The 24,953-nt window shown below is 41.6% G+C and overlaps 1 protein-coding gene across 10 annotated transcripts in view; it reads right to left on the reverse strand.

Moving 5' to 3' along the window:
• Positions 1 to 24,953, reverse strand: part of rbfox1 (RNA binding fox-1 homolog 1) — a 231,563-nt gene that overhangs the window by 47,596 nt on the left and 159,014 nt on the right. Inside the window, exon 1 of one of the 10 annotated variants that reach the window (XM_057345629.1) lies at positions 14,470 to 14,699. The exons of the other annotated variants lie outside the window; for them this stretch is intronic. The gene's annotated coding sequence lies outside the window, so the exon portion shown is untranslated. Of the gene's footprint in view, positions 1 to 14,469; positions 14,700 to 24,953 lie in introns of those variants that run through there. 10 annotated transcript variants of the gene reach the window in all.

Raw genomic sequence — 24,953 nt, forward strand, 5'->3', positions numbered from 1 at the left:
CCTATTGAGCTTCCTGCGGAGGCAGCATTTTAAGGCTGTTCCGTAAGGTAGGCAAACTAATTGTGCTGGCTCCTAAGATACTTTATTTTAGTCAGATTTAAAGGCGGCATAAAATGTATCCCAGAATGCACCACGATGCCTTAGCACATCCAAAATTCAATATGATGGATAACGTGAGAGAAGCGCTAATTAAAAACAAAAATTTCTTTAAAAACGTAAGAATGTTAAAGATAAAAAATAATCATTTACAGTATTTATATTCTTAGAATACCACCTATGCAGGGAGGTTCTAAATTAGTCACTTATTGGGCTGCTTACCATAGAAGGCAGCTTTGTATGGAGTGCGCCAGCACACTAGGTGTTGAAACAAAGCTTCATCTCCCTCCCCTTTCCTCCAATCACAGAATGTACATATTTCTGCATCTTCAGAGACCCCCCTTATCCCCAGCCACTGCTGCCTTTCACAGCACAGCCCAGCACGCCCACTAAACATTGGCACTGTCGCTAATAAGCCTAGGTCATTAGTGTGCCATGTTTTGGGCTAATTTTCTAATCAGAGAGTCAGGGTCACCACCCAGAACCCTCCTTGCGCTGAGGAGTTGTACCAATTCCTTCTGCAACACACACACATACATCTACAAATGCTTAAGCTCCCATGTGCTGTAATTATATGTGGTGGATGTCATGTGGGTGAAAAGAGAACGCGTGGCAGGCAAAGGCACTCAGCAGCAGGGTCCTGGCCATATGGAGACAGCATAGAAACTGTCAGACTCGCGGAATAGATGTTATCCTCTGGGACTCAGGAAAGCAGGTTGATATGGAATAAACACGGCTTCTCATTTAGGATGAAAAAGGTGCCCCCTTTACCAATTATTACAAAGTCTCATGACGGAAAAAAATCCTCAAAAGATTTTGCTTAGACATTCACACTGGAACAATAGGAGGTAGTTTACATCCTTCTCAAAAGTTGAAAAAGTTTGTCACCAAGCTGTATCAGAACTGTACACTCCAGTCTAAACAAACTATCCAGCTTCAGTCTAGAGTGTCAGTGCTAAATATACTCGGCACAACTTTTATGTTTAACAGTCAAATATAAATGAGCTAAAAGTAACGCAGAACAAAGCGAATGCAGCAGTCTCGGGCTGACTCCGGGGTTATCTAAGCAAGCCACAGCAATCGTAATTACAAGTTTGCGCCAATGCTACGCCTTAGCCACATGTGGATAATTCTATTAGGATATCTTTCACAATCGGCTCACTTTGCCTTTGAAACTTTCACGTACTTCGCTTTTTCATTTCTTTATTATGTGTCAGCATTTGTTCAGTAGATCAGACCATCATCAAATACTTAATTACAATGTGGCGTGACGTCGTGCTGAGAGATTTTTTACTTCTGTTGGTGTAGACTAGCGGTAGGAGCTCACGGCTAACACACTCTAGTTTCAGTCTGGGATTGGCAACACATTTCTTTTCACTTTTCGTGTTTCGTCCATTTTCTCTGCTGCTAAAGAAACTCTTAATTCTCTTAAAAGTCCTCCTCGCAACTCCTAAACTTTTTGACCTTAAGAGCTCTTTTAGGGGTTAAGATGCTTTATGAATTACTTTTTTCTTTACTAGGATCTTTTCTGTCATTTTAAGGGGAAACGCCAACATTTCTAAGAATTTTCTTAGAATTTTGTCACTAGTAGCAACTCTTTGCAATAAGATTTTTCATGAATACGGGCCCTGATGTTTACAATGATTTGGTAGTGTTTTGAATGATTTTTTAATTTTTTTTATTTGAATGTTCAATAATTAAAAAAATACAGTGTTTTTTCATTTCCTAAAACCTGTGAATTTGGACATCCGAGGTTTGGGAACGACAGCAGCGATATGGTTTTACTTTTATCATGTATACACAAAAATATAAATAAAAAATAAATGGACTAAATATATAGCATGCAGACTGCTGGTGGACCAGCTTTAACCGCTTGGATTAAACTGAACTCAACAGAAGTAATGCTAGAATTCCAGATGCCCTTTCTAAAAAAGGTGTGTCTGCTTGATGGTAAAACTGGGATTAAGCTTAAAAAATATCAACATTTGGGGGTCTGGGAGTCCAAACTTAAAGAACAGAACATGAGGGTTAAAATAAGCAAATTAGATGTGTCACTACTGTGTGCCTGAACATGGTTTAATGTTGCTCATGCAAGTCCAAGCATGTGGCAAAGTGTCTGTGCACATGTGTGTGTGTGCAAACCTGGTACGGTCCAATTCAGGTGTGAAATGGAGGCTGATAGTCACACGCAATATGTCAGTTGTCGCAGCCGTGAATGCGACAGCAGCATGAACACAAAGTGCTCATCAGGCCAGCGCATCTCCTGCAGACACTCTGATGCTTGTCAGGTACAGGTGATTTTAATTACAGCCATTATTTACACAGCTGAAACAAAGTGGCGAGGTGGCACTGAACCAGGCTGTCAGGCAGCCGCACAATCTTACTGGCTGGAGGAAGCTCATTTCCTTGCTTTACTCATCTTTCTCTCCCCCACCTCACTGTCTTCTATTGCACACTGTCTCGTGCTCTTTCGGCCCTACCCCCATTCTGGGTGAAAGGAACACGCAGTGTGAACATTAATCACGCATCGTGTTTAACCTTGGAATTATGTCATTTGCTCTCAGCTTTGCTGTCTGTATTATATCATATGAACCGTACAGCTATACAGCAAGGTCTAAGTCTCAGACTTGTTATTTTTTTATTTAACACAGACTTTGTGAATAAATAATAAATTACAAGTAGGCCTATAACATTTTGATTAAAAGTTACATTTCATGAATTTCTAAATTTCAATGTGTTAAATTGTCTTGATTTACTGAAATCTGACCTTCTGCACAAAGGAGTTTACATGGTTCTTAAAGTGGATTAGAAAAGTGCTGAATATGAGATATTCTTCCTCATTTCACTTCATTATAGTTCTTTGTTTCAGACTATATAAAACTTTGTTTAACTTTACTTTTCAATCGCATATTTGGGGAATTGGTTTCAAATTTATGGACCCCACTGTGTGTGTGTGTGTGTGTTGCCCCCAGGCCCCGAACTTTTCATTTCAAACCACTGCATTTAAATCATTTTCAGCTTTCAAGCCAGCTGCGAAATTCTTTCCCGTTTCGTCGGCTAACCGGGTCTGTATATTATCTGCGGATCAATGGCCGGGTAGGACATTGATGCTGTTTGATCAAAGAGCTGTGCTATTTTTGGAAGTGGAAAAAAACAGGGAAAATGACAACAACAGCGATAACAAGGAGAACGCATGTGCGTGAGGGAGGAGACAAAAGGCCAAGGCTCTGGCAGATGTTGCGGGGTCTCTGAAGGCTGTGTCATGACAGATGTTGTGAAGCGTGGCTGGGAGAGGTATGACCAGGCCTAATGATTTCTGGAGCGAGCGCTCAGGTACACTAAGAGCAGAACTAATCAGACACAGATGGACACACACTGGGCGCTGGAGGAACAGGCCAGGACCCACAGATGTCTTTGCCAGCGCCGAATTCGCGGCCCTCCGGGAAGGCCTGAAAACAGGCTCCATCTCCAATTGGTTTCTTTAATCATGACTATTAAAAGAATATTTTACCCAAGAAAGGAATTCTGTCATTATTTAGTTGTCCTCACACAACCGTTTCTATAATAAGTGGTACTATAGATATGTGTATTTTAAAAACATTAATTCATATAAAAAGCAAAACTACCAAAAAAAGAAATCTACAGATCAGAGCAGACAATTTTTAATTCCTGAAATGTATTGTTGAAAGTGATGAAGGCATTACACAAACAATGCTTATAGGGATACTTCACCCGAAAATGATGAACACAGAGAAAGATATTTGGAAGAATGCTTATAACCAAACAGATCTCAACACCCATTGACTATCATAGTAGGAAAAAAACAATGATAGTCAAAAGTGCCCCAGAACTGTTTGCTGTCTCACATTCTTTAAAATGTCTTCTTTTGTGTTCAACAGAAAAAAAACGATAAAGTAATTTTTCCTACTATGGTAGTCAATGGGTGTTAAAATGGGTGTTTGGTTATACGCATTATTACACATATCTTTCTGTTTTTATCAGAACAAAGACATGTATACACATTTGGAACAACTCGAAGGTGAGTAAATGATGAAAGAATTTTCATTTTTGGGTGAAGTATCACTTTAAAAGGGGATGATTTTAGGGACAGAGTTTACAGTGCTAACAGTCTAACCAAAAGCTAGCTGAGCCTGCTAGCAATGCTAAATTCCTCTCAAAGACGTTGCATGATAATTCATCCATTTCAAAGCACCGCTGATACAAGTAATTAAAACTAAAATAAAAATTAGACAAGAGCCAAGATGAACTAGTTGACCATGAGTCATGACCCATCCCCAACACATACATATTCTATTTTGTTTAAAAGCCTTCAAACCAACATAATTTAATTTCGAGACGTTTCATGCAGCAAGATTTATCTGTAGCCTACTAATCTGTATTATGGTAGCGGTGGATTTATTTTCTTTTTCACTATATTGGCCAATTTCATGGTTTTGCACAGTGAAAATATTTACACTAGTAACGAACAATTAAATCAATGGCTTGTTAAACAGCCCAGTCATTTTCCGTGTGACTGCAGAATGGAGGGGGAGCGTCATGTGTGTACACTCGCATGGCTCTTCATGAATGGGCTTTGAGAACTGGCATCTGTCATAATTACGTTCACAATGTTGACAAGCCTAGCCGTCTAACAAGATCCATCCCATTATTGCCAGATGTTTTAAAATTGCCATTATAAATGTTTACACTGTGTAGTAACCCAAGCTATTAGTTTCGAATAGCGACATAAAATACTCCAAAAGCCGGCATAAAAACATTAGTGTCATCTGCTGTAAAAGTTGTGCTATTAATTTTAGCAAATGATGCAACATATCGGAATATGGCCCATCTGTTATGGAGTCAAATGGCCCAAATTGCTTTACAAAAATGGTTTCATCAAATTATTTTCATGACTGTTTTCCGTGCAAACGGCAGGTGCTCAAAGACAAAAGGTCGTATTTCAGTGTAATTGAATTGGCCACATACGGTATGTCACTGGTTAACAAAGAGAATCCGTTCTTCTCAGGTCTTTCCCCACTGTGCTTCTGCCGTGCAATACTATCACAGCACCTTGGAAAAAAAAGGTTGAAGGTGCGGTGGAAAGTTATCACTGTAAATTAAAGGTATGACTGGTGGAAGCCCAAGGGTTTACACAGGAGTTATCAGGGGCTTCCACCTATCAGCATCCCCTATAACACATCCGACGGTTCCTGTGAAGTGTCATAAACTGCCGGGCCCACTTCCAGCCCTGCTGTGGCTCCCCGCAAAGCCCCCAGGGCCGTCTGCTTTACCAGAATACAAAAGATGTGTTGGCGTTTTGTCTCTCTCTCCAGAGTCAATAAATTTAGCTTTTTTCTCTCCTCATATCAGATGTTTTCTCATATATGAATTGAGCTCAGGATAACCCCCCAAACATGGGAAATGTAGTCCTCAGTGCTACAGTGTTTCTTAAAGACGATAATTAAAAATATGATACAAATATTATATTCCAATCATATATTTCGATAATTCAATAAATGTTACCTTTTTTTGGAAACAGAAGAAATAAAAATGGGTTTGGAACAACGTTTTTGGGTAAACTGTCCCTTTAAGGGTGCCCTGCTTATACAAGCATTACGATGCATCATAAGAGCCCAGGTAGATCTGTGGATTTGCTCTGCAGTTGTCGAGCAGGAAAGCCGTGGCTTTAGGAGCTTTGTGTCAACTGATCCCCGCACTGCATGTGCTCTGTAACACACACCAGGAAAAGCACAGGTCACTAGGCAAACGGGAGGGAAGTGTGTGCGCGTGTGAGACTTGGCCCATGGCACTTTTCCTGACGCAGAGTGGGGGTGACAGACCGAGCTGACAGGCCAACCTTTGCACCGTGTAATAGACAGATAGGAGGAAAGTGGGAACCACGCTCAGTCACGAGGGAATACAGACATAAACATGGCCACTCTATCACCCACACTTGCCTCCCTGACAAAACATATTAGCGTTAGAGATCTCAGCATGCACCTCTGCGCTTAAACTCGCTGATGATCTGCATTCACACGTACATTCACTAATGGAAAATCCGCAGATGTGTTAAAGATGGTTTTTGGATATCAATGGTTGAATAATGCGCTCTTTTAAATTCATTTAGGCCTATTAGTTTACTTCACCTACAAAATACGTAACCTCTTAAAGATGCTATCTGTAAGTTATTGAGCAAGTACAAGAAAAAACATCAGACTTCTTTACATTAGATTCGCAACAGTGAGCTTATAATAAAGATTTATAAGTTGAGCTGTCAAGTACGATTTTGCAGGAAATGTCAGTGTGATGTCAATAATATAATGTGCTTTATTTTACAAAATATATTTTTTTCATTTTAATGTATTTGTGAAATATGGTTAAAATGTCAAATAATGTGTAAAAACATGTAATTTTACATGCCCTAGCTGACAAAATGTTAGTTTTTTATAGTGTGTGGGTAGTAGACAAATATGTTGTACATGTGTCAAAAATGTAGAAAACAAACTGTTTTAATATATTATTTTATAATATTTATATTTATAGTATAAAATAACAATGAATATAAATCTCTCACATGCTCAACCTTTATGTTTGTCACTGGGTTTTGCAAATATCTAAACAATAAAAAGTATTAAAAAGTGCTTGTCAATTTTGACAACACACTGTTCAATAATTTAAAAAATACAGTGTTTTTTCATATCCTAAAACCTGTGAATTTGTACATCCGAGGTTTGGGAAGGACAGCAGCGATATGCTTTTATTTTTATCATGTATACACAAAAATAGAAATAAAAAATAAACAGACTAAATACATAGCATGCAGACTGCTGGTGGACCAGCTTTAACCGGGTCCCATGTTTCAAAGCACAGTTAACACTTTAACCTGCATTTTCCAGCAGAGCACGCACACGTGTGTGCTAACAGCATCCATGCGCGCTTGCCGCCGAGGGACCAAAGAGCCTCCGCTAATTGCAGTTTTAATTGTCGTGGTGATTCTAGTGTGTCACCAATACATCTGATGAGTGTGATGTGACTTATTGACAGATCTCTAGAGCGTGCTCGCCGACCTGACAAAAACGCATTGATTAATTACTAGCCATCCAAGACAATTAACTGGAACGGAATGCGAAAACAGGCGGCGAGCAACTTTCGCCGCACACCATCCTCCCCTCGTTCGAACCCTCTGCGGATACATCAAACAATTTCATTCCCTCCGTTTCCAAGGCAACGCTAATATATTAGCTTACCAGTGTTACTGGAAAGCATTTCACTTGACAGTTTTAAAAATGATTTAAAAGCCGGCTTAGTTTGCGAATCTCATCCTGACTACAGTGAATCAGTCTGCGGATGAATCCCTCTCCAGCTGTCATGGAAGCAAGGAACGAGATGGGAAAGTCTCTTTTGCCTGAGGTCTTGCCAAAGAGGCTGGTTTAGGTGACATGCTATCAGATTCGCATGCTAACAAAAACGTGTGGACACCTGGGCCATTTATTAACCAAGCAGTAGTAAATTAAGGATGCGTCGTGATGGTCAACTAATCGTCCATCTATCGACTAGTCAATTTGCTTTTTCTTCCTGATTTTTTAAATTTTTGTTATTTTTAGCGGCTGTGTTTTAATAAGCATGTTGACAACCTGCTGTGCTTTACAGAATACACAGCAAGCTTTCTCTAAAGAGCTGTCCCTTAAAAACATACATTTTCAGACATACCCTATTAGTTGACTAATTGTTCAGGCAGCCCACCAACTAGTCGATTTTGGAAACATGCGGTTACGTACAAACAATATGTATTACATCTCCGTCCCTGTAAACACAACGCCCAATGTGAAACTGCAGAGCTGGACATCACCACATAAAGAAGGGGTCTTTCCAGTAGGAGAGATCCACTTCCTGTTCCCATCACAAATCTGCTAATACTCTCCCATTCTACACCACTCTCCATCTATGCCTGCCAATGTATGACACCCTCTCACCGAGCCCTGCTTGCTCTCTCTTTTTTCAAATGACTTTCCTGAGCTCGTTTTATCTATCAGAGGCTTTCTCTCTACTACCACCCCCTTCCCACACACACCCCTCCCGTGTTTCCCTATCCCTCTCTGATCGACCTCGCTCCCCCCAGACGGCGCAGGTTGGTGCTGGCACACATAACAATTGCAGAGGAGCTTCTAGCACTTACAGTAAATGAAGATCCGGCAGCAGCCCACTGAGATGCATTAGATTAGGTAATTGAGATATGAGTGATGGTGCAGTCCGGCCCCTGCCGCAGAGGTCTTGGAAATAAGCATTCGCTGCATCCGGCGTATTACAGCCTCAGATTACGCACAGCCCTGATAGAATAATGTCAGCCGACACACGGGGCTAAAATTGAACTGTCACGAACTGTCAAATACACAATAATGTGCTTGGCAAACCAGAGTCATTTGCCACTCTGAATGGCTATGGACTGGCGAGCGGCTAGAGGACCGCCTTTAGACCACGGGCGGCCCCGAGCGCCGTTCTGCTGAGGCTGCATGTGGCCGAGTGCACTTGGGGAAAATGTAACGCGCATTTCATGCGTTCGATTTGAGAGGCTAAAGATTTGGGAATTCGTGAGGGGAAACGTTGTTTGTTTCAACGCTGACATAATGTGCCCGAATGTGCCAAACTAGCATGCTACGACGGTCACCTGCGTGTGGATTAATGGCTTTAATTCCAAGGACTGGCAGGGCGTATCCGATGAATGTCCGTATTTCCATTCATGCCCTGCAAGCTGTGAAGTTAAATTGATTTAGGGCTTTGGCATCTCCTTAAGTCTGTGCAGTAAACTACTTGGCTTTCTCCCAGCATGTTTGTCCATCACATAATGATAAACAAATAAAAACATGAATATGTCATTTGCTTGTGGCTGCTTATGAATATTCACACCTTGTCTTATTGGTGAGATTAGCTCTCACGTGAACATTACAAAACCAACCATATCATCGCTAAATGTATAATTAACTTGTAAATCGTCCAAGCACATGATAAAACCACTCTTCAGAGCTGTTTTTTTCTCTTTGTATTGGAGACAGAGATATCATCACTTTAAATAACCCACAAATCAATACCTCCGCTTTAGCATGGGCTCACCAACTTCTACTGGCAGCACTTCATTTAGGTAATGGCCTAAAGAGCCAGTGGGAAAAAGAGAGAGGACTGACACAGCACCCCCACACGCCACACAGCAGAGTGCACTTAAAGCACAGCAGACTAAATCAGGGCCAATTAGTGTGTCTGTGGTCCACAGCAGCTGGGCTAAGTCTGGGGGCAGAGGTGCTCAGGGACGGAGCTTAAAGATTGTGGCAGTCTTGAGGCAGGCCTCTCCTGAATGAGACGTGGGCTGGCGGGAGGGATGCGAGAGAGAGATAAAGAGAATGAGAGTGATAGAAAGAGGGCGGCAGAAGAACACAGTGCACTCTTTTTCCGGTAACCCTGCCCGACTTCAATCACGGCTTGAGCTGAAGGCAGAGCGAGAAGTTAACGGATAAAAATATTAGTGGCGATTGACGCAGGCGTTGTCGTGTCGACCTCTGTGCTTTTACGGAAACCATCTTGGGCTGTAGCAAAACGTTCATGATATCATGACTTACTATTAGGTGATATGTGGTGGTTCCTATTGGTGTCATTGTTAAAGGTATAGTTCAGGCAAAATAACAGTTCTGTCATCATTTATTTACCCACATGTTTTTCAAAATCCCGTGTATATGACTCTTTCTTTCGTGGAAGACAAATGAAGACATTTTGAGAAATGTCTCTGAGGTTTCCATACAATGGAAGTCCATGTTGTCTGCTCACCGACATTCTTCAAAATATCTTCTTTTTTGTTCTGCAGTCATACAGGTTTGAAATGACATAAAGGTGAGTAAAAGGTTTTGGGTGAGCTATCCCTTTAAATAAAAGCTAGAGACTAAATCCAGACTAGACACTAGACCAAAATATTGATGAGAGTATCACTTCTCTTACACCCCTCCAATACCTAGCAACAAGCAAATCTTGTCAGAAATGACATCAAAAACCATTCCTCAATCTGTTTCACAGTAATATATGTCACTCGACAAAATGATTTTGCTCCCCCACCTTTGTCTTTTGAAGGCATCTTGTCAGAAGCCATTAGATGCTCTCGTGATGTGTGAGGTGAAACCTGAAGGACAGAGCGGATGGAGTGCGAGGTTAAGAACATGCCGAGGAGAGCTTAGCGAAGGTATCTTCAGGACGAAAAGCATCCATAGCGGGACAAATATTGTGAGCAATCCGTGTGCGCTTTTCATCCCGCTGTTGTCCTGAGCTGAGGCTATCATGCATAAGCACGCCACCACAAACAAACTGCAGCCGAGGCGCCTCCACCGCTCCTGATCGCATCCACTGTTTCAACCTGCAAATACTTTTGGCTTGTTTTAAAGGGAGAAGCGTCCCATTCCGTCAATGTCACCGCGGATATCCCTATATACAATGCAATTGAAGATAAGCCTAATCTTGCACACCCACACGGCATCTTCATTTTTTTTCCTATCAAAGCCGACAGTATGTACAAACCAGAGGATTAGCCACAGACTTCTATCCTTTGGAATAAAGTCAAGCACAGTGCATACAAAGTAAACCTAGCAAGGACAAAACACAAATATTGTACATTCAACACATATATAAAAAAAATACACCAAGATGGTGTGGCCAGAATACAACAACACACTTTTTTTTCTACTGAATCTAAAATGCAAACAAGGGCTACATGAAAAAAGAAAGGTATGCATTTGTTTTGAATTTCACTTAGTGGGGTGAAATTAGTTTATATAAAAATAACGCATTTCTTCAATGCTTCATTCTATGCTACGCTTTTGCGTGACAAAACCAAGGCACAGACATGCTCTCTAATTTGAATAAGATTAGATATACAAGGTATTAGAGAATCCCGGTTGCATATATATAGGGTTCATAACATCTGCGCTCGGCTGTGGATGTCATTTGAGCGCTTACAAATTCAAAGTAAATGGATTATGGAGTCCTTCTTTACAACATACAGACAAACACAACAGGAGAAATTCGATGATACTCTTTATGAGGTAATTTCCGCTATGTCAAACACGATAAAAGATGCTCTGTAGATGTAAAAAATCATTCAATGCAGGTGTGAAGCTTTTGTGTTTGAAGAAAAAAACCCCACATACATTTAAAAAAAGCTTTTGCAGAACACAAACAAACAAACAACAAAAATATGTTCTTATTATAATGCAGTCAACCGGGTCTGACTTTTTGTGTTTTGCTAATATGCAAATTTCAGATTAGAATTTATTTTCATCACATCTGCTAACGGCCTTAATTCTGCTCTCTATTTTAATACTTGGCTTTAAGGCTTGTAATTGTATGATTTGCATTTTTTTTGCGCCCATTATAAATGAATCCATGCAACACACGTTCTGACTGCCAAGCTGGCATCACTTTCTATTTAATCTTGTGAAACAGTCGCTTTATCTCCTTGTTTAACCTGGGGTTTATCTTTTGTTGTGGCACGGTACTATTGATGCGGAAATGTTTACAAAGCAATATACTTGCCCTGTTTAGCTAAAGCGAGAGTTCAAGGTATTAATATGATCATTTTATCACTCCCAGCATGCTTCACTCACAGCAATTCACTTAATAACAGCGACTGTTTTCTTTAATGGCTCCCTTGACCGGGACAAGGTTTCTTTATAAGTACGCATTAATAAGAAGGTTGCATTTATACGTATCGCCAGGAGAGCACAGACTATTTTGTTTTGTTCTGTTAGTCGTCGCAGAACTATCGACCGTGATATTCTCCTTCAACTCCCTGTGGGGTTGATAGCGAAGCCCCCGTTACTTTGGCATGTGCTCCATTATCATTTCAATAAGAGCGTGACACGGGCGCACGGCGGAAAGCTACGTTTCTATTTCCATTCTGCTACCGACACGGAACGGCGTCTGCCCGGTGTGAGGTTTCTCCAACTCCCCCCTCACACTGCCGCGAGCGAAAAAGCCACGTTAGCAACAACCGTAATGTGCGCCGCGTGGCTCCGGCGGCACAAGACACGCTTAGACTATAACCAGTTACATAATCGCCACAATAAACACGTTCCAATAGTGCTCGACGCACGGCACTTAACTACTACTGACGATAACAGAGTACGCTGTAACCCCTTGCCAGCTTCCCAGGGAAATAAAAGAGGGAACGATCTAACACTATACTTCGTTCTCACACTTAAGGGTCATGCATTTTCCAAACGATGAAACATATAATCACTGCGGCCCAGGGATATTTAGCAGCAGACGTAAACAGAGTTTGAACAGTCTCTGTCTTTGTTAGGTCATGGGGAATAATCAGACATGTGCTTTTTTATTTTCTTTGTATAGAAGCTTTGTGGAGTCAGATTTTGGTTGAGCGTTGCTTTTTGTTTTGTCTATTAAAGCATAGCCTACACAGAAGTCTATTTGGGGAATAATTAGACACTGATGTTTCTTTTCCGAAAGGGTGTTGGTTTTGGATCCACGTTCAAAAATAAGTGTCAAATTATATTAAATATGAATTGAGACTAATGCTTTTATATGAGCACAGTGTTTGAAAACAAACAACAACAACAACAAAAACATATGAATATGAAAACACACACACGACAGCATAACTTTGATTATATATTCTCTTTTCTAATTCCTGTCAAGAGGAGTTGCATTTGAAATGAGAGGACTGGCAAAAATCTGCATGATGTATTCAGCATCTAATGAGCGGAGGGGTGAACAGTAGGCACAGGGCATACGCAGTGCCCTGTGAAATCCCCTCTCCTGCACACTATGATTATTCACCCTCATGTATCTCTGCTCTTCCTCTATTCAGTCAAGCCCACAGGATTTACCAATCCAAAGCTCTGACGACTCGAGAAAAAAAGGCCTGTCCACCTCCAGAAGGGCTTCCTGCTTTAAGATGCCCCGGCTCCACGCGCTGCCAGGGCTCAGGCACACCACAACTGAGGCGTATCCATCTGTGTGCCTTGTAGGTGCTGTGGAGATAACCAATTTTTCAAAGCACAACCAGAACTTGCATAATGCCTCGTGCACCCACGTTATGACTCACTAAATTACATAAACAGAATGTGGGGTATTCTCTCTCTCTCTTCCTCGCATGCTCTTTTAGCATTTTTTTGCCATTGTTATTTCTTCCAAAATCACTTTCAACGGAACAAAGCTGCTGAAAACAATGTAATCAGGGTATAAAAGACATGACAGCTTATGTAAAAGATCATATTTTCTGTAGGATGATAGGGGGAGAGAATGTATACCACAGTGTGTGAGATTAAACCACACACAAAATGTAAAAAATAGGAATAATAACAAAAATACATATCCACTTTGTTCATTTTATCTCGAAATAATACTCTTTTATTACAACAGATAAATGTTTATTACAAGATAAATGTTTTAAATAAAAAAAATCTATTGCTTTAAAATCAGCATGCATGCCCTAAACCCCTCCCACGTAATACCCCAGCCAATCAAAACACAGCCATGCGGCATTTATAAATGACACAATAGATGTCACATTTTCTCTTGTTTATACCGATTTCACACATTTAATTGAATGCATTTGAAAAGCTTGTTAAAAAAAATTATGTTTTGATTGTGTTACACGATGTGCCACACAATCAAAACACAACCATGTGACAGGTGTTGAGTGACATGTTGGAAGGTGCATTTCAAATGGTTTACAATGCGATTCAACACAAGCGATCACGTGCACGTGTACTGAACGTCAGTTTACAAATTTGCACGAAGGTAAAGTCACTGCGTGACGTAAATGACGTTAAGTTCAATTGTTAGTTGTTATTGCTCTCATAAGTAATTTCCAAAGCATAATGTCATTACAACCATTATCATTTCTGCGGCCCGACAGAGTCATCAATATTCTAACAAAGCTTTAGAGAGGGAGAGAGAATATCAACAAAACAAACTATAATTTCCTGCTATTTCAATTATCCATCATTAGCTTGCATTTCCATCCCATTGCCATTCAAAATCAAGGTCTCTCGCACACATCCCCATTAGCTGTGATAAAAGCATGCCTGGTGTTTAGCAACAAAGCATCTCACGGCTGTGTTCCGTGTCTGATCGCACTATGAGATCCAGGCGTTCTCTAACATTAGCACACGCAAATGCAGAGCGCGCGCACACACCGCGGACCGGCACGCTCAACCAGGAGTCCTCAGCAGAAATTCCCTTTCCTTTGTAGGTCAGCTTTAGTTGCAGGCATACTCAGACCGAACATTTCATTATACCTCCCCCCACACATTCCCATCCTCTGCCTTAGCCCCGGGTCTCACGACACTATATTGATTTTAATAGATACCAACTCACCCCCTTGCGATGCGAGAGCTCTTGTGTGGAAGAATAGCTACCAGGCAGTGTTAACAGTTGCTGCAAAGCTCCATAAAGCAACACTCATGCACTCTCACATTGAAGGGAAAGAATCATTTCAAACAGCAAGGCAAGAAACAAAAAGCCGCGCGCAAGGGGTACGCACGCAGAGAAAGGAAAGAGGGAGAGGAGAGAGAGAGAGAGCGAGGGGGGAGTGTGATGGGAAATTAATAATCCCAGAGACAAGTCCCCTCTGTGTTATTCATCAAGCTGCTTTCTCACAAGCTGCGGAGGAACCGAGATATGCAGATGGGAGGGGCCAGCGGCACACTTCATTGGTTCGCTCGCCTCATTCCTATACATTGCAGCCAATCCCCTTTTCCCCCTTATTTTCCGCCGCCTCGCCTTGAGGTACAAATATACAGTAGCTGTCTCACAGTTTCGTGAAGGAAGGAGAGGATACAAGAAAGACGAGAAGCTAATACAAGGCGGTGGGGGAAGTCGCTGGATGAGGAACACCGCTCAGGGGCTCAGAAACGCTGCTTGCAGTTAATGCACGGTTAACTTTATTCGAGCTGACTTCCCATTTGATCCTCTGCCGTGGGGTCACTCAATGGCGGGCATTTCTTCCCAAATTACACCGTAATGAAATTGCTGCCTATTTCCCAAACCTATAATGACAAAAAACACAAACAAGTGAAATAATGCAGGTGATGCTGGCTGGCTGCCCTCGCTGTCAGACATTACAGGCAATTCCTTGCCTCCATTTTCCCTGTTACAATGAATACATTTCACAGCTCACTTGCTCTAAAGTGTGGGTGGTACAGCATAACAACCTACACCATGTGAGATAATATCTAACACTTTCACCTATCTCTCTTTTTCTCTGGCGTTGCAGTAAAGCGAAGCGAGTCTCCAAACCTCCACATTCAGCCAAGCTCATCAATTATTGAGGCTCCACATCGGCCCCACAAAATCTGATGCTTTAAATGTAGTTTTGTGTTACAGTCTGTGCAGGCGAAGAGCAGACGCAGGAGCTCATTTCTCAGACGAGCACTCCCCGGCGAGGCTACGTCGCGTCGAACGGTCTGCGGATTAAATTACGATTTCACACAACAACCTCGATGGTTGTTTTGCAGACTTTGACTTCATGCAAATTACTGTAAGGTTCGTTTTAGGTATTTAAGGGACGTAAATGAAATAATTTACAGTATTAAATGAACTACTGACAAGTTAGCTTATCTAACGGTTCACATTTGACAGTCATAAACCAAATATTTTCAGTTTGAACCGATTCATTGTTTCTTACGAGGATTACAAGAAAGAAGGTAAATAAAAAAAGACAAATAATTAAGACAACTCAAAATAAATTTGAATTTGAATAATTAAAAAATCTAAAAATAAACGTGTATATATATATATATATATATAATATTCTATTTATAATTTTGTAATATTTATATATTTTTATATTTACCTACTTATTTATTTACTTCTTAGATAAATAAGCACTATAAGAATAAAATAATAAATACTTATATTTATACTTATAATATATATTATTATTAATATTTTATTACCGCTTTTTTGTAACCCTCATAAGAAACAATGTTATATGTGTATACATATATATGTAAATATATATATATATAGAATAAACATCAAGTTTTAATCTAGATTTTTTACATCTAGAAATAGACTTGACTGACTAATCAGCTAGTTCATAAACCATCCCATTGTTTCGCAGATTGGTACAGACCGCTTCACCCATGTTTCAATACAGACCGGGGCAGCTCATTTTAATGGCTGAACGTGGCACGGTAATTTCACATTCTGGCAAAGGCTTCAGTCAGAAAAGCACAAAACTGCCACGGCGGGGGGTCTCTGAGCAGTCAGATCGGCGTGGCAAGGGGACAGTCATGTCAAATCGCCTACTGAATGCGAGAGAGGAGAGGCCAATCCTGGCACATTTTAATCAGCTAATTAAGCACTTCAGTCAGCCCGGCAAAAGCTGCCACATTTTTCTTTGTTATCAAATTCATTATTGGAGGTTAATAAATGAAAATCCGGAAGAGAGGACAAACAAGATGGAGCAGAAGCTACAGAGCGTGTGAGAGAGGTTGAGATGTGACATCTTTTTCCAACGTCTCGAGCCAGAATCTGATACTCTCCGAATGCAAACACAAACTGCTCGGCTGATCTGAGGGATAATGGGAGTGTGGATGTGTATCAGCGGCATAACTGCGCCAAAGAAACAGACGGTAATTACTATTGCCCTCTCTCCCGTACCGCCGGCGCGCACACACAGGAAATGGGAAATGGGCTTGGGCGATAGCAAGCCACCTAGCCTCCTCACCTCATTCCCCACCAATTCAAACTAATCTACTTCTTGATTTCAGAGGGAAATCAACAAACATTCATTCCATTGAATCCTCGCCGCTCTACGTGGGGAAGCGGGAGGGGGGAGCTGAGAGAGAAAGAGCGAGCGATGGGGGACCATTGAAAATGATTGTCTCATTCAGTCTCGGCGCAAGCGGAGGCCTTTATCCAAACCTGGCTTGATGCTCATCCAAAACTTTCTATCACATTACAAATGCTCAGCGCTGGAGAGGCCGAGATTAATCGCAGGTTAAATACGCCTTTATGTACACGGCGTACCCCCATAACAAGCAAAGCCAGACTGGCGGGGCCGTGTTTGGGTGGCTTGGGAATTGGCTGCAATGCTATAAAACAAAAGTCTACATTCTGAATCCCATCAACATTCATAAACGGCTTCCACTTTATAGATTAAGAATCGTCCTCATGGCCGGAATGGGAACAGACAGTCCATAAATGTTGTTTCATATGGACAGCTCGAGATGATGGCTGAGGTTTCTCTTCTCTGCGCATAGGCTGTTTTTCATCTCAGTGGGCTTACGAAGATCCCATTGCTTTTATTTTACGTCATTAAATTCCGTGATAGAATTAAGGATAAGACCAGCTGGGTACTACATCAATAGAAAATCAATTATATTGTCAAAACATAGATGTATGACCTGCGATTTTCATCTGCGGTGAAAAGTATCTGAAAAACAAAATAAGAAATGGTTTATGTTTGTAGTTTAATCACAATTTTCGATCTGATCTTGAAAAGCTGTTTATCCAGTTTCATAACGTTCATATTTGTGACAACCATATCAAGTAATTCAGTGACAAACAAAATAAACAATGACCAGCGCTCGGCTCATACATTTTAAGCACCTTCCCAGAGGAAATCGACATCATTCTCAGCGTGGCGAAATTCAACAGACCACTGGTCTGAAAAGACTCCTGATTTTACACAGACAAAATGGCAGACGCACACACAAACAAACAGGATTTCCTCGCCTCCCAAAGGACGTGGTCTTCAGATTAAGCGTCATCCCATGCCAAAGCGTACCCGTTTTAATTGCTCTGATTAAACGAGCATATTGCGAAATCCCCGCCGCCTCGTCGAGTTCAGCCTCGAGAGCGTCTCGGCACCCGCATCCACCGGGGTGAAGGGCTGCTCGAGTCCTCGTTGAAATAATTTGAGGGCGAAGTTGTGACCTCAAGCACCTGAAGTACGCTTTCAATCTACTGCGGCGAGCTCTGCACAAACAATATCTGCCTCCAAGGATTAATCTCCACTCCCAATCACAAGGGTCTCCTGTTGCGGCTCTTTTCGAGGCCTAGGGTCACCGTCAACCCCAGACGACTCGAGCTCAAATTGTGCCACATCCACCTGTGTTGCTCCCCAACCCCCTCGGCTGTGGTTTGTTGCAGACGTGCCTGAAATGCTCTCAAATGACAGCATTTGGGAGTGTTTTTCCCTCTTTTATCTGCTCACTGTTGGAGCTGTAATTGACTTTATGCTCCGCTCCCGATATCTTTGACACAGCTGATGCGAGCTCTCAACGGAAACAAGAGATATGTCATACAATCCAATCTCCCGGTCCGCTCAGATCACAGTCACCATTTAATTAAAACCAGCAATGAACACTTTATTTAATGGCACGGCCCCTCCTCCTCCCCATTACGCCCACCCCTGACTCCTCACACCTCACGGAGCATTACAAATGCTCATTGCTGAAGACAATACACTTCCATTCAGGCCTACCTCACCGTAATCCTTTGAAACCTCCTTAGACCGATATGCTATGATATGTTCAGTTTATTATTTTGTGTTCTCACCCAATTCATAATCATTTTTACGCTGAAAAATCTACAGATAATTCTGAAGACCTTGTGAACATAATGAAAATGAACAATTATGACCATATAGGTTCATGTCTGTTATGTTTGAGGCATTGTTTATGACAGTGTACTAACTAAATAACTGTTGACACGCTTTTTAAAATTATATACTTTTACATATCGTCGCTGTCATTCTGAAACCTTAGGCCGTGTTCAGACTTGACTTTGTTTTTGAAGCTGCTAGCGTCTGTTTTACATTAAAATCCTATGGAGTAAACCGTGTTTTCAAAAAAAGTCCTGAACGCTTTTTTAAACGCCGGCGTCTTTTTCTGCAGCTCAGAGCGTCTTTTGAGGTTGAAAAAAGTTCAACTTTTGCCTTCGTGATATGCCTTCGTACAGTATTTCACTTCTAAGAAGGAAGACCAAAAAATATTGATGACTCATCCTGCACTACAGATTTTCATCCAATGAAACTATCTCTCGAATAAGAACGGCACTGCCCCCATATAAGACCTGCAACAGGCCAGAAAATAGCTAATTACAGTTAACGCTTTTAATGTAACGTAAACCTATTAGCAATTTAAAAAGATGGACACATGTAGTTCAGTGTTTCAACAGAAAATACATCAACAAAGGAAAAACTCATCAAGCAAATTCATGCAGCCTTTAAAGAAAACATCCACAATAAAATATACCACAATAAGTGGTGATTTCAAGCTGCAGACTAAAAACAACTTCAACAACATTTCATCTCAGCAGGACCATAATACAATCTGCAGTAACACATGGGTACACAGGCATTCTCAACAACACAATGCAAGAAAAACACAAATGCACACATACTAAGCACACACGCACATTCTCCACTCACCTTCTCTACTTTATATCGCAAGAGCCCATTTTGGTCAAATTAGCTTGACGAAAATCAATAAAAACGGGTGTATTGTTGCGGGTCTCGCAGTTCTACCTGCTGGGCCATACAGTAATGTGCAAGCAAGGGATAATATCTGTTTCTATGGCAGGAAGATTATCCCTTAGTGAATCTGTCACTTCCCATTTCGGTTAACACACTGTTGAGTAGGGTTCATCACACATAGAAAAAAACAGCCCAGCTGAATACAAAGCAAACGGTGGCCCTCAAAGCCACACAGGGACCGAAAGAGCCGAATTCTGAGGGACCTGATTCACGGCAATAAAAGACACGGGCTGTTTCGCCCCCGGACACGATCTGAGAATGTAGGCTAATGTGTTTCATAAACAAATGGCTTTTATATAGTGGAAAGTGTAAAAAACACAATGACACTCCACTTGCTTTTGTGTCAAAGAGGCGATGGGGGTTAACTGGCTTTTGAGCAATGAGAGCACTTTGGTACATGTCATTTTGAAGGGGTTGCAGTTCACTCAAAATCTATCATCTAAGGCCTTTCTTTCTGAGGATGTGGATCAGCACACAGAAGATTTGATTTGACAGGGTCAGGAGGTCGTGCCTAGAGACATTAATAAACTCGCCAAGTCCCAGAGACTCCTGATTCACTTGACCCAACCGCTGCACTGCTGATCCCAACAAACCTACCAACAAAATGAAAGTTCAACAAATATTGAGTATACAGAGTTACATTTTTGCCGTTGTGCTGAGTCATTTAAAGCACAGCAAACAAGTTCCTGAGCAAATTATTATTTTAATATATATATCTGTTTTATCATGAATACAATTCGAGAGTAAGGCATAAAAGGCTTATGTCTTACTCTCGAATTGTATTCATGATAAAAAAGATATATATATTAAAATAATAATTTGCTCAGGAACTTGTTTGCTGTGATGAGATCGACTATGATAACAGGCTAAAACAATAAACAAATAAAATATATGATATTATTGATATATAAATAAAATATTAAAAATGAATAATATTGTCACGGTTCCGTCTGTTCCCATGCCTGTTTCGCCTGTGTTTTCCCCAAGGACTCCAATTCCCATCATCCTCTGCACTCCCTCACCTGTCTCTCGTCAGTCATCACCCTCATCATCAGGACTGTATATATACTCACTCTGTTCTCCCTTTCATTGTCTTGTTTACTGTTTATGTTGTTTTGCTGTTGTAATACGCTGTTGTTTACATGTGCCCGATGTGTTCTCTTGTTTATTAAACTTTATAATTATTATTATTTTGGAAATCTCTGTGGACTCTGAGGGACATCCCGTAGTGCTTGCTAAGTCAAATGCAACAAATACAAATAACAATCACTTTGTGTGAGCATGCATTATTTACATTTTATAAAAATGTAAGCATCTAGATATTATAATACATAAAGATGGGACATTATCAGTGGGGGAATGAGATATCCAGGCTGAACTCGAACTGCTCCAATTGTTTAATACTTTGTAAATGGCATAAAAATGGCATTCATCTGCCCACTAGTTTTGAACTTATGTTTAAAAAAACAGAATACAATAAATAAAGGTTTATCAATATGATTCATTCGAGTGATTGCTAAGCAAGTCTCATTTCAAAGTCGTGACACAAAATTGCACACCCTGGGATTCAGGTAATACATGCCTGCTGGCCATTCATCCTCCATAATAGGCCAGATCTTCTAACAGCCAAGATTAGTACACGAACGGCTGCCTTTATAAAAACAACACAATGAAACATGAAATACGTGTTGGGAAATGCTATAACAAACCGTTTTGCTATTCATACAGTATATATTTGAGCCGCTTTAATTAAGGAAAAGCGTGAAAGAGATATATGATGGAAAAAGAGCGAAGGAGGGAAAACAGATTACGTGATGCACTCTGGGACTTTCGTCTTCCAAGCAACTGCAATATGACCGAAGGGATCACTTTAACCCACTTCTATCAGTCGACCGTGAAGCTGGGCTTCCAATAAAAGGAGTCGAGATTTGCCGCTGTTAGACGTTTCGTCTGTGCCAGGAAACACGTTCCTTCTGCATAGCAGCCTGATGCGTGCTAATGAACAGTGCAGACGTGGTGTCTGCAATTAAGATGCCTCATTCAGAATTATCAGAAGGACGACCCATGGGAGCGTTACATCAGGCCAGGCATTTCAAGTTCGTTTCCTGGAAAAAGCATCAGGCTGAATAAAAATGTGCAGAAGAAATGGGAGGCTGATCGCTGCGTGCCTTATTGTTAGATGCGATTCAAAGCACTTTGCATGTGCGTTCCTACAGTATGCTCTGTGAACGCCAAGGCCAAGGGTTTGATTCCCAGAGAACACGTAAGCCGATTACGTTTACCTTGAATGCACTGTACAGTAATGTCACTATGTCTGGGAAAATGCATGCATTTAACTGTGAGGCCAACATTTCAAATAACTTATTTCACTGCTTGCTTGATCTTTTAAAACGATATGAGAGAAATGTAAAAACGAAAGATAAAAACAGACATGCTCCATCTCTTGCACCGCAAACAATGCACTTTGGCAGCATCTGCTGGGGTCCTGAAATATTACACAGACTGAACAGAACACAGACCTGCTCGCTCGAGAAGGCACGTTTTGGCAGGACATCCATCCGTCCGCACGCACGAAACCAAGCGCGTGTATCTCATCTTCAACACGTGATAATTGAATAATAATCTAATTTGCATTTTCAGACAGCTCCGGCAACCGGCACGGATTTCGACTTTACAGATAATGACAATTATCTCGATTTCCTTTAATGTTTTAATTTCGCGCAGGCACTATTATGTGGGAACAGATAGGGTGAGCAATGATTAAAAATAGCAACTTGTGTTGGTTTTGGGGCTTTGAAATGACTTGTCCTATCAGAGAGAATGCACATGGGAAGCGTCCCTCTCCATTGCTTTAATTCCCCGGTGTTTAGCATATTGTATGCCCATGGCTGGTAAATTAGTCACATCTGGAATAGCCTAATTAACAGATAGGAGCTTAACCTACTTATCAGAGCAAGCCACTTGGATTTTTGGATGGGGGCAGACAGTGAGGACGGAGGCAAGAAAGAGCGATTAGAAGGGGTGACTGAATTGGCACTCAGTAGGTTCCCAATTTGCTGATGATGGTGTTGTTTTTTAAGTGAGTGCCCCCCCACCCTATGCTTCACACTGAGTCATTTCCCAGCTAAAAGCGCACAGATGATGTCAAGGTGTCAAGAAGCGTGGCTGACAGCCCAACATTACTAAACAATTGGCCAGGGTCAGCGTAAAAAAACAATACGGCGCTCTCAAACCCTCCATTACAGAAATGGAAAAATTCTGTCAGCCCTGAATTTAATGTTATTTGCAAATGATACAGTACTTAACTGCCCTCATCTGCCGTCTCTCTCGTATTTTCTCCTTCCTCTCAACCGCAATTAAAGGTAAATAGGCAATAAAGGAACTGCTTTATGTATTAATGCGGGAGAAAAGCGGTAGAGTTTCCCCGTTTTTATGGCATAATGGTAAACATTTTGTACTGCACAGTTTGAACTCAAGTAATCTAATAGCCATTACATTATAATGGACACAGTATCACGTTATTGACGCACAGGACGAATGTAATTTTTCATTTAATGCGTGAGAGTACAGAGAGTACCGAAAAACAGCACACCTATGCTTTTCTGCCTGTGTAATAAAAAAGGAAGAAAATAAAATCATTCATGCCTCTTATGACAGTGTTACATTTTTAAAACCTTCCATAAACGCCTAACCTTTCAGATTCCCTCTAATTAATCATCGCCAACCCTTTAAGCATCACGGGGAAGGAATGGACCCACGTCGTAAATTGCGAATACACCGATAAGACCAGGATGGCGCTTCCAATCTCTTTTGTACGCATCCGCCCTTAAAAAACATTTCCGCAGCTAACAGCCAAGCATATTAGAAAATAAAATACAATTCTGCCACCTGACACTTCAATTTAGCCCCGCTCCAACTGCTGAAGCCATCAGCCCGTTGGCCCGCCTGCCTGGCATGATGGAGAATCCCCCAAATATCACTTTACTGATCTGAGCCACGCGCATAATGCTCATGCACTCTCCCCCCCACTGCATTACCGGCACACGCGCTCGCTCTCTCTCTCTCTCTCTCCGCAGTGCGTTCCGCTCACACACACAATCTCATTTTAATTGACTGCATTGTCTGGGCCAAGGCTGCGGGGAGCTCCTCCACCCGCCCCCATCCACCCTGCCGCTTTGAGGAGTATTTACAATCCGATAATCTTCAAGCTCCTCACAACGTCTATTATGTCGAGAAGAACGGACGCAAGAAATCGGCCTCTTTGACAGGCGGGCACGTTTCAATCGCCGGCCCTGCGAATTGGTCTTCCTGTGTGAGGGGCCCTGCAAACAGCATAAAGTAGATCATCAAGCCTTTGCGGGTGAACTACTGAATCTAAGGTCATGCACAAGCAGAAGGCTGCACACCTGCCGTTCATCTTGACTTGTTCTCTCTCTCTCTGCTGAAGTATGGAGCGGGCATACCAATCTCCCCGCGTCGCCATCCTTCACCACATCAAATGATCATTTAGCACGGCCCCCTCTCCGTGATTGATTGACTCAGCCCACACCTAAATCACCCTCATAAAACTGGTATTGTGACAATGCTGGGAGTGTGACAGGTTAAGGAATCGTATTGATTCACAACTGCAGCCCTGCGGCTCGACTGAGGCACATCGGCAGCGAGGGCGAGCCCACGAACCGCCGCAAAGAGACGCCCGCATGGATGCCGCTGTTGATTTTCAATACGCCAAGAACAAGAGAATATGCTAAAATTGGCGCTTTCAAAGTTGATTCCGGAATTGAGCTTGAAGTGTCACTAACAGGTTTAAGAGAGGTCTCAGAAGAGCGCCGCTAAAAGAACTTTAATGCTTCTAGGACTGACTCTGACCTCCATTTTCTCTCCTCAAATGCAGCGCGGTGCCATTCAGAGGAAGCTCATTCAGGACACGCTTTTAAAACGCATCCTCGCGGACTCGTATATGTCAACATTGCTCTTCCGCTAAAGGAAAGGTTCCCTGACATAAGAGAGCCTGGGGGTACATCCTAGCCAAAGAGTCGGCCGTTTTTGCTGCATCATGGGAAATAACAACGAGAATTAAACAGTCATGAGGAAATGCTCTTCCTTGTGGGTTTTCTACAGCGGTGGCATGTACCGTGTCAGTCCTCGCAAATCGACAGCAAACTCCAGACAAATCACAGCCAGCCAAAGCAATATATGAGACTTCAGCCCCCCGAATAAGACTGCTGAAATCAGCAGCTTCACAGGGTCAATCCTCCCACAACCACTCTCTCTCTCTTTACCTCACTGCTGAGACACCAGAGCAATCAATCTT

Source organism: Triplophysa rosa, linkage group LG11 (genome assembly GCF_024868665.1).
Source record: "Triplophysa rosa linkage group LG11, Trosa_1v2, whole genome shotgun sequence".
Lineage (NCBI taxonomy): Eukaryota > Metazoa > Chordata > Actinopteri > Cypriniformes > Nemacheilidae > Triplophysa > Triplophysa rosa.